Here is an 11148-nt window from a genome sequence, read left to right on the forward strand (position 1 = left end):
TGAGGTCAGGAGTTCGAAACCAGCCTGGCCAACATGGTGAAACCCAGTCTGTACTAACAATACAAAAAAATTAGCTAGATGTGGTGGTGGGCACCTGTAATCCCAGCTATTTGGGAAGCTGAGGCAGGAGAATCACTTAAACCCGAGAGGAGGAGGTTGCAGTGAGCCAAGAATGCGCCACTGCACTCTATCCTGGGCAACACATGGAACTCCGTCTTAAAAAAAAAAAAAAGTGGCCGGGCGCGGTGGCTCAAGCCTGTAATCCCAGCACTTTGGGAGGCCGAGGCGGGTGGATCACGAGGTCAAGAGATCGAGACCATCCTGGTCAACATGGTGAAACCCCGTCTCTACTAAAAATACAAAAAACATTAGCTGGGCATGGTGGCTCGTGCCTGTAATCCCAGCGACTCAGGAGGCTGAGGCAGGAGAATTGCCTGAACCCAGGAGGCGGAGGTTGCGGTGAGCCGAGATCGCGCCATTGCACTCCAGCCTGGGTAACAAGAGCGAAACTCCATATCTAAAAAAAAAAAAAAAAAAAAAGTTCAGCCTGCCAACATGGTGAAACCCCATCTCTACTAAAAATACAAAAATTCGCAGGGCATGGTGGCACACAACTGTAGTCCTAGCCACTTGGGAGGCAGAGGTATGAGAATCACTTGAACACAGGAGGTGTAGGTTGCAGTGAACTGAGATAGTGCCACTGCACTCCAGCCTGGGAGACACTGTGAGACACTGTCTCCAAAAAAAAAAAAGTTGACCCTTTTGTAGTTCATAAGCATAATGACTGTGTGAGATGTGCCAACCTCAAACCTTCTTACATCAGCAGGTCACCTGTCTGAAATGAAAAGAGTTGACTTGCTTTAATTTATATACATGTCATTTTAAACAAGCATTTTTTTCACTCAATACTAGAGTGCCTTCAATAACTTGTAACATTTAATAGCCTTGTGTCCGTGTCTTAAGCATTTTACAAGAATTAATCTAATCCAGGCCAGGCCTGGTGGCTCCTGCCTGTAATCCCAGCATTTTGGGAGGCCAAGGTGGGAGGACTGTTTGAAGCTTGGAGTGCAAGTCGAGGCTGAGCAATATAGTGAGAGACCCCTGTCTCTACAAAAAGAAAAAAAAATCTTGTTTTAATTAGCTGGACATAATGGTGCACACCTGTAGTCCCAGCCACCGGGAAGACTGAGGTGGGACGATGGCTTCAATTCAGGAGGTCGAGGCTGCAGTGAGCCATGATTTCGCCACTGCACTCCAGCCTGAACAACACAGACCGTGTCTCAAAAAACAAAACAAAACAATAACAGAGTGCAGCCTTCTTGAAGCTATTTTATTTTAAAAAGAACTACACCAAGAGAAAACTCTCTTATCTCAGAATTCAATTTACGATGGTAAATAACCTGTTAAAACTCAAGTCCTGGCATGGTGCGATGGCTCAACCCTGTAATCTCAGTACTTTGGAAGGCCGAGGTGGGAAGATCACAAGATCAGGTTCAAGATCAGCCTGGCCAACATGGCGAAACCTCATCTCTACTAAAAATACAAAAATTAGCTGGGCGTGGTGGCACGTGCCTACAATACCAGCTCCTCAGGAGGCTGAGGCAGGAAAATCACTTGAACCTGGGAGGTGGAGGTTGCAGTGAGCTGAGATTGCACCACTGCACTCTGCAACTCGAAAAAAATAAAAATTAGTGTCTTTCAAAATACTTTCATCCCACTTTTTTATTTCAAATTAGTTCAACATTACTGTAATATTGTGAGATACACGTTTGGTCTTCACCTCTTTTCCTGGCATACAACTTCTAAGATCCTTAGAATGATCAGAATGTTAAGTTTTTGTATGCTAATGAGTTGACTGATAGCTTGGCAACTTCTAGGTAGTTTTTATATGGATGCTGGTCACCTGAAACACCAAGATTAAAGAGTTGGGACTTGTAGCCCCACTCCCCCAAACTCCAGGGAGAGGAAAGGTGCTGAAGGTTAATCCGACCACCAAAGGCCCATGATTTAATCAGCTGTGCCTAAGTAATGAAGCCTCCATAAAAGCCCATAAAAGACTGGGTTCAGAGAGCTTCCAGATAACTGAGGCACAGTATAGCCAGGGGAGGGCATGGAAGCTCTGTGCCGCTTACTTCTTCCTATGTACCTCCTCATCCATATTCTTTATAATAAACTCCAAAACCTAAGTGGTGGCTAGGTGCAGTGGCTCACGCCTGTAATTGCAACACTTTGGGAGGCCAAGGCAGGAGGATCACTAGGTCAGGAGTTCGTGACCAGCCTGGCCAACATGGTGAAACCCTGTCCCTACTAAAAATACAAAGAAATAGCTGAAGGCCGGGCGCGGTGGCTCAAGCCTGTAATCCCAGCACTTTGGGAGGCCGAGGCGGGTGGATCACAAGGTCAAGAGATGGAGACCATCCTGGTCAACATGGTGAAACCCCGTCTCTACTAAAGCTACAAAAAAAAATTAGCTGGGCATGGTGGTGCGTGCCTGTAATCCCAGCTACTCAGGAGGCTGAGGCAGGAGAAGTGCCTGAACCCAGGAGGCGGAGGTTGCGGTGAGCCGAGATCGCACCATTGCACTCCAGCCTAGGTAACAAGAGCGAAACTCCGTCTCAAAAAAAAAAAAAAAAAAAAAAAGAACCCAGCACTTTGGGAGGCTAAGGCATCAGGATGGATGACTTGAGGTCCAAAGAGTTCAAGACCAGCCTGGCCAACATGGTAAAATCCCGTCTCTACCAAAAATATAAAAATTTAGCCAGCTGTGGTGGCACACGCGCCCATAACCTCAGCTACTTGGGAGGCCGAGGCAGGAGAATTGCTTGAACCCCGAAGGCAAAGGCTACAGTGAGCCTAGAACGTGCAATTGTACTCCGGCCTGGGCAACAGAACAACCTCCCTCTCAAAACAAACAAATCTAAGTATTTCCCAGAGTTCTATAAGACACTCTAGCAAGTTAACTGAGCAAATGAACGGAGTCATGGCCAGGCATGGTGGCTCAGGCTTGTAATCCCAACACTTTGGGAGGCTGAAACGGGCAGATCACCTGAGGTCAGTAGTTCAAGACCAGCCTGACCAACATGGAGAACCCCTGCGTCCACCAAAAATATAAAATTAGCCGGGCATCCAGTGGCACATTCCTGTAATCCCAGATACTCGGTAGGCTGAGGCAGGAGAATCGATTTAACCTGGGAGGTGGAGGTTTCAGTGAGCCAAGATTGTGCCACTGTACTCCAGACTGGGCAACAAGTGCGGAACTCCATCTCAAAAAGAAAAAAAAAAAGAATGGGGTCGTAGGAACCTCAATTTATGGCCAGTCTGTCAGAAACACAGGTAAAACCACCTGGGACTTGAGATTAGCATTGGAAATGGGGGGCTGTCCATGGGACTTGAGCCTTCAAACCATGGGATCTGAGGCCATCCATGTCAGAATCATACTGAATTAGAAGATACCCACGTGGTGTCCATTGCTGAATAGCTTGCTTGATGTCTAGGGGAAAAACCCAAACATGTCCTGTTGTGAGAATATACTGGACGAAAAAGTTTACTTCTATATTCTCCGAAACAACAAAAAATTCTCCTACACGGTTGAACATTGCATTTAATGTTTTAGGAATTTCCCTGTATCAACTGTAACAGTTAATCATAAGGTATCCTGGAGGTTAATGCTGTTTTCCAGAATTAAAGATATAAATGCATTTCTGAAATGTATACCCTATGTTTCCTTAAATCTCAACACAGGGCTTCATATTAAGTCTACACCTCTAATTACTGCCTTCTCAAACTATGCTTTCCAAGGAACAATGTTTTGTTTGCTTTATAACATTCCTGCAAATTTAACTGAGAAATACACTTTAAAAAAAAAAACACACCAGACCACAGTGGCTCTCACGCCTGTAATCCCAGCACTTTGGGAGGCTGAGGCAGGCGGATCACCACCAGGGGTTCTAGACCAGCCCAGCCAACATGCTGAAACCCCATCTCTACTAAAAATGCAAATATTAGCTGGGCATGATGGTACGCACCCATAATCCCAGCTACTGGGGATGCTGAGGCAGGAGAATGGCTTGAATCCAGGAGGTGGAGGTTGCAGCAAGCCAAGATTGTGCCACTGCACTTCCAGCCTGGGTGACAGAGCAAGACTACGTCACAAAGAAACAAAACAAACAAACAAAAAAAAAACTTCAGCTGCAAATATTGAAGGAAAAAAAAGCAATTAAAAAAAAAAGTATCATAAGACAATATGGTGGCTCACACCTGTAATCACAACACTTTGGGAGGCCTTGGTGGTACGAGGCTAGTCTGGGAAACACGGTGAAACCTCGTCTTTATAGAAAAATACAAAAATTAGGTCAGGCATGGTGTCTCACATATGTAATCCCAGAAATTTGGGAGGCCAAGGCAGGTAGATCACTTCAGGTCAGGAGTTCGAGACCAGACTGGCCAACATGGTAAAACCTCAGCTCTACTAAAAATACAGGCTAAGTGCAGTGCACACCTGTAATCCCAGCACTCTGGGAGGCCGAGGCAAATGGATCACCTGAGGTCAGGAGTTCGAGACCAGCCTGACCAACATGGTAGAACTCTGACTCTACTGAACACAAAACTTAGATGGGCATGGTGGCATATGCCTATAATCTCAGCTACTTAAGAGGCTGAGGCAGGAGAATTGCTTGAACCCAGGAGGCGGAGACTGCAGAGAGCAGAGATTGTGGCAATGCACTCCAGCTGGGTGATGAGGGAAACTCCTTCACCAAAAAAAAAGAAAAGAAAAGAAAAGGCTGGGCACAGTGGCTCACACCTATAATCTCAGCACTTTGGGAGGCTGAGGCAGGTAGAGCACAAGACCAGGAGTTTGAGACCAGCCTGACATTGTGAAACCCCATCTCCACTATAAATACAAAATTTAGCCAGGTGTGGTGGTGCCAGCCTATAATCCCAGCTACACAGGAGGCTGAGGCAGAATTGCTTGAACCCGGGAGGCAGAGGTTGTGGTGAGCCGAGATCGCGCCACTGCACTCCAGCCTGGGCAACAAAGCAAGACTCCATAAAAACAAAAACAAACAAAATTAGACAGGCATGGTAGCAAGTACCTGTAATCCTAGCTACTCAAGGGGCTAAGGTGGGAGAATCATCTGAGACCAGAAAATCAAGGCTGCAGTGAGCAGTGATTGTTCCACTGAACTCCAGCCCAGGAGTTGGAGTGAAACCCTGTCTCAAAAAAAAAACAAACAAAAAAAACACACTATTTATACGCTGGGCTGGGGGGAGAGGGTTTTGAGCCCCTTTTAACTTTCAAATATTCATCTTTAAAATTGTGAGCAAACAGAAAAGGAATTGGTAGATTCTTCTAAATATAGAGTCACTCAATGGGATGCAATTTTGAAACTTTACAGCAGGAAGTTTAGTTTGGTCTGAGGGTCATTAAAGAAATGCCTCGCCGGGCGCGGTGGCTCAAGCCTGTAATCCCAGCACTTTGGGAGGCCGAGGCGGGTGGATCACAAGGTCAAGAGATCGAGACCATCCTGGTCAACATGGTGAAACCCCGTCTCTACTAAAAATACAAAACATTAGCTGGGCATGGTGGTGTGTGCCTGTAATCCCAGCTGCTCAGGAGGCTGAGGCAGGAGAATTGCCTGAACCCAGGAAGCGGAGGTTGCGGTGAGCCGAGATCGTGCCACTGCACTCCAGCCTGGGTAACATGAGTGAAACTCCGTCTCAAAAAAAAAAAAAAAAAAAAAAAAAAAAAAAAGAAAAGAAATGCCTCAGCTAATACATATGACTACAGTCTTTTTTTTTTTTTTTTTTATAAAACTATATACCAAGTTCAGGCTTGGCACTGTGGCTCATGCCTGTAATCCCAGCACTTTGGGAGGTGGGCAGATGACTTGAGGTCAGGAGTTCGAGACCTGCCTACCCAACATGATGAACCCTCTTCTCTACTTAAAATACAAAAACTATCTGGCCATGGTGGCAGACACCTGTAATCCAGCTACTTGGGAGTCTGAGGCAGGAGAATCACTTGAACCTGGGAGAAGGGTTTGCAGTGAGCCAAGATCACACCATTGCACTCCAGCCTGGGCAACAGAGCATCTCAAAAAAAAAAGAAAGATATACCAAGTTCACAAAATACAGCATTTCAAAATGGCAGACTACTATTTTTGTTAATTTGCAACAATATATAGGTAACAAATATTTTACAAAAAATTCATTTTAAATCTAGTTCTCTATTTCGTAAAAACAGGGTCTCACTGTGTTGCCCAGGCTGGTCTCTAACGCCTATTCTCAAGCATCCTCCTCCCTCATCTTCCCAAAGAGGTAGGATACAGGCCTGGGCCACTTGCCCAGGCCAAAAAATTACAGTCTCAAAATATGACAGCATTCGATTAGAATTATTGTGGACAAATTCCATTCTCTGGCACTAGCTACTGAAGACTTGTTACTTCACAGAATGAAATAGTCAAGTTCACACATTTAAACTGGTTAAAAAGAAAGCTTCTTATAACCAGATCAGAATCTAACCAAAAACATGCTCAGGAAAAGTAACATGCAAGGATAATCTGAAATTAGACTTTAAAGTATGTTTTGAAAACATAACATTTTTACAGTTTTTTTTTTTTTTGAGACAGAGTTTCGCTCTTGTTACCCAGGCTGGAGTGCAATGGCGTGATCTCGGCTCACTGCAACCTCCGTCTCCTGGGTTCAAGCAATTCTCCTGCCTCAGCCTCCCCAGTAGCTGGGACTACAGGCGTGTGCCACCATGCCCAGCTAATTTTTGTATTTTTAGTAGAGACGGGGTTTCACCATATTGACCAGGATGGTCTCGATCCCTTGACCTCGTGATCCACCCGCCTCGGCCTCCCAAAGTGCTGGGATTACAAGCGTGAGCCACTGCGCCCGGCCAGTTTTTTTTTTTTTTTTTTTTTAAATGACTTGACTCCAAATAAGGATGTCATATTACTTAGCCTGACAGCATCTATGTTAAAGAGACCAGGATGTAAATCCCCAGGAGAAATTCAGAAACTATAAAAAAAAAAAAAAGAAAATGAAACCAGGGTGGTAAGCTGGGAACCAAGAAGAGCGTATTTCAATTCCTTTCCACCGTCATGCCACAAAACCCTACCTTAAAACTTCTAAGATTACAATCTTAGGTAAGAAAAGGAAATACTTTGTTACAAATAGGTATGTCTTTGTGCCTTGATTCTAGACTTTTTTTTTTTTTTTTTTTTTTTTTTAAGTGGTAGTCTCACTCTGTCACCAGGCTGGAGTGCAGTAGCTCGATCTTGGCTCACTGCAACCTCCATCTCCCGGGTTCAAGCGATTCTCCTCCCTCAGCCTCCAGAGTAGCTGGGACTACAGGAGCAGGAGTGCAGCCACCGGGCCCAGATAATTTTTGTATTTTTAGTAGACAGGGGGGTTTCACCATGTTGGCTAGGACGGTCTTGATCTCTTGACCTCGTGATCCGCTCCCACCCCTCCCCCTCCCAAAGTGCTGGGATTACAGGCATAAGCCACAGTGCTGGGTTCTTTTTTTTTTTTCCAAGACAGGGTTTTACCATGTTGGCCAGGCTAGTCTTGAACTCCTGACCTCAGGTGATCCGCCTGCCTCTGCCTCCCAAAGTGCTGAGATTACAGGTGTGAGCCATCACGCCCAGTCTTTTTTTTTTCTTGAGAGGGAGTCTCACTCTTTCACCCAGACTGGAGTACAGTGGTGCAATCTCAGCTGGCCACAACCTCCGCCTCGCGGGTTTAACCAATTCTCCTGCCTCAGCCTCCTGGTGCCTGCCACAACACCCAGGTAATTTTTGTATTTTTAGTAGAGATGAAGTTTCACCATTTTGCTGTTCTACAACTCCTGACCTCAGGTGATCCATCCACCTTGTCCTCCCAAAGTGCTGGGATTACAGGCATGAGCCACGGCACCCAACCAATTCTAGACTTATCTCCACTAAGACTCAGAGGACCCATACTTGTTGAAAAGGGACCAATTCTCCAAACAAGTTTTATCAACATGCCATCATTTCAGTCAAAGCACAGCTAGCCACCTGAAACGATGTATCATCAATGCGTTTTCTCCTTAGACAAGGTAACAATTTGCAGTGTCCTAAAACATAATTATTTAAACTGTTACCACCTATCTTCTTAATAGCTAAAATCCTCTGCTGGGTAGGAATACAAACCTGGACCACAGACCACTTAAGTATTAAATCCAAATACCTCTAGAAAAATAAAATTTGTTCTTAATCTGTTTGATCTTCTTCCTAATATTTTACTTGCCCTCCCTCAGTTTTTAAATCCATGTATTCCTTATTCCTATCAAACGGACTGTCATAAGGAAAACGTTCAGCATTTTTTCAAAAAGTTTAATTATATTTACTCAATTACTGACTTAAAAAAAATCCGAGTAGTCACAGGCGATCATATTGTCGAGAAATAGGCAGGGAGATTAGGTATTGTTAGTCAGTTTTCAGAAAGAAAACTACCTTTAATTTATTACACTCCTAAGAAATGTGACATTTCGTTAACTTCAGGGGAAAAGTTTGTCATAAAGTTTATTTTAAATACAACATTTTCAAATGCACAGATATCAAGCATTCTTTTTTAATCTACGAAGTTTACTCCTTATGGAGTTAGTATCTGTGAGCCCTGTTGGGTGAATTCTGCAGAGGGTGGTATTGAAAAAAATATTATTTGTGTTTGGCCTGAAGTACCTCTACAAGACCCGCAGCGGATCTCTCATCAGCCTTGAGGCCTATGAGTGCTCAGCGCACTAGCGGGACACTTGTCCTGTGTGGGCAGGACCGCCACTATTGCAGACACCGGACCGAGCAGGTAGGGACCGACTTCAAAGAAAGTGTGAGCGCCCGGGCGCGCTAGTGGAACAAAACCTGTGGCAAGTAATAAGGAAGTGCTCGCTCCCGCCCGCCCTTCCCATCCGAGGACACCCGAAACATGGGGAGCTTTGACAATGTGCAGGGGGCGTAGGAGGGGGAAGAGTGGCAGCTTAGAGCACACAGAAAAAAACTGGAAACGTGCAAAAACTCCAAACACCGTACCCCGCCCGAAGCCCTAGGCCTCGGGAGCCGATGCCCACTGCACCCATCCGAGTGCAGAGTGAGACAGAGTAGTTCAGGAGGTCGTGGGGGGTCTCAGGAGGGTGCAACTCGCTCGAAGCCAGGCCCAGCGACACGAACTGCCGCCACTGCCGCCCCCTGAGCCTCCAGGCCCGGGACAGAGGCCACCCCTGGTCTCAACCCGCGCTCTGCCCTCCGCTTCCTAGCGCCTTCTCGCTGGCCTCATCTTCAGAACGCGAAGCCTCCGAGAGCCGTGGAGAGAGAGTCCGCCCTCTCCCGCCTCACCTCACTTGCCCGTCCCGGCTGCCTCTCACTCTCCGGAGCTCTGGGAAACGCTTCCAATGGCCCCAGGTCCACCCCTGTTCCTCCTCCCACTGGCACTGGCGTCCCCAAGCTAACACCACCACCTTACCCCAGCCCCTGACGCCAGCCCGCCTCACCTCAGGCGGCTCCGGCAGCGCTGGACACAGGAAACTCCTGGGTCCCCGACTCCAGCTCTCCTCGACCCCCTCTTCGGTTAACTCCGCTTGTTTCTCGACAAAATGGCGCCGGAGGTCGCGCGCTCACGTCGCGGCCTTTCCCCTCCCCGTTCCCATTTCATCATTCGCTGCCCGCCCGAGGAGGGATGGTCCCAGCGCCAGCCAATGGCCGCGCCCCGCCTGTGGCTCCCACCCAATCACCGACAGGTACCCGCGGATTTAAACCAATCACACTCTATCACTTGCAGAAGTCGAGGAAGAAACCAGGCTCCTGCTAGCAACTACCAATCCGGACTTCTACTTCGCGGACTGTGGCCAATTGCCGCTCACCAGGCCCAGGGGACCGGAGTCCGAGCCCTCGCGCCTGCGCTCGAGGAGAGGACCAATAGAAAGACGCTGATAACTTCGATTTGGGGCTTCGTGGACTTCCCACCTGCCCTCGAGGGCTGCGACCAGTGGGGCTTGGCATTGCCTTTGAGGAACAATAAATTATGGAAAGGACCCATAACTCCTCGCCACCTTGTGCAGGAACTACTTTGAGTTACAGTGAAACAGCCTTCCTCCACTTTCCTTCCTCTTTCGAAATGTCACGGTCCAGTAGACTTCGGGGAGTCCCAACCGAAACATTCCGCTCTCCTAGCGTCCCTTTGGCGGGGAACGACAGCCAGAAAGCAAGTCATATTGTGACTAGAGTTGGGGCGCCTTGCATCCTGGGAGGTGTAGTCGCGCTCCTCTATCCTGTTCTTATCGCAGAAGTAATGCGTCTTCTTCCGTCACTGGCTGCGCCCTAGAAGAAGCAGTGCATGCTGGGGGATGTAGTCACCCAGGTGGCCACCTGGTCCTCGCTTGCTTCGCTTTCGTCAAGGGAATTTTCTCTTTTAGTTCTGCCTATTGAAGGAGACACAAGTGTTCTTCCTGGCTTAAGTCCTAGGAGCCGTCTAAAAAAGGATACCCATGTCCTCTGCTCTCAAGAGAAAAAGCATAGAGACATATTTTGCTATGGTTTGTTTGTTAACTATGATAGTTGGTAAGATTTTATACTCACCTGTACCCAAAAGAGAAAGGACTGGGAGGAAGTGTTGACTGGTTAGCTCCATTACCTTTTGAAATTAAAACCTACCCCCTGCTCACCCTTGTCCTCAGGCTAGGCTTAGTAGGTGATCTCCGGGCCATCTGTCTCATATTACCTCTTGTGCCAAAAACAAATACTGAAAAAATAATTATGGTAAAAAACGTGAAATTTACCATCTGAATTTTTTTTTTTTTGAGACTGAGTCTCGCTCTGTCGCCCAGGCTGCAGTGCAGTGGCACGATCTCATCTCACTGCAACCTCTACCTCCCGGGTTCAAGCAATTCTTCTGCCTCATCCACCGGAGTAGCTGGGACTACAGGCGAGCGCCACTATGCCTGGTTAATTTTTCAATTTTTAGTAGAGACGGGGTTTCACCATAAAGGCCAGGTCTCGAACTCCTGACCTTGAGATCCACCCACCTCGGCCTCCCAAAATGCTGAGATTACAAGTGTGAACCACCACACCCCACCCTAAGGTTTTTTTTTTTTTAAGATACAGAAGGTGATACCGTAGGGGTCAGCTA

General features: G+C 46.9%; 1 protein-coding gene and 1 pseudogene across 7 annotated transcripts in view; one reads left to right on the forward strand and one right to left on the reverse strand.

Annotated features, from left to right (window-relative positions):
• The window catches only part of CNOT1 (CCR4-NOT transcription complex subunit 1), a 91137-nt gene extending 81469 nt beyond the window's left edge, over positions 1-9668 (reverse strand). For 6 of the 7 annotated variants that reach the window (XM_032284064.1, XM_032284071.1, XM_032284068.1 and 3 more), the window contains exon 1: positions 9515-9668. The gene's annotated coding sequence lies outside the window, so the exon portion shown is untranslated. Of the gene's footprint in view, positions 1-1161; positions 1180-9514 lie in introns of those variants that run through there. The other variant, XM_032284065.1, reaches the window with a different exon arrangement.
• Positions 757-841, forward strand: LOC116555861 (annotated as a pseudogene).
• Positions 9669-11148: the final 1480 nt, after the last annotated feature.

This window comes from Sapajus apella, unplaced genomic scaffold (assembly GCF_009761245.1).
Source record: "Sapajus apella isolate SASKATOON/1434 unplaced genomic scaffold, GSC_monkey_1.0 scaffold15, whole genome shotgun sequence".
NCBI lineage: Eukaryota > Metazoa > Chordata > Mammalia > Primates > Cebidae > Sapajus > Sapajus apella.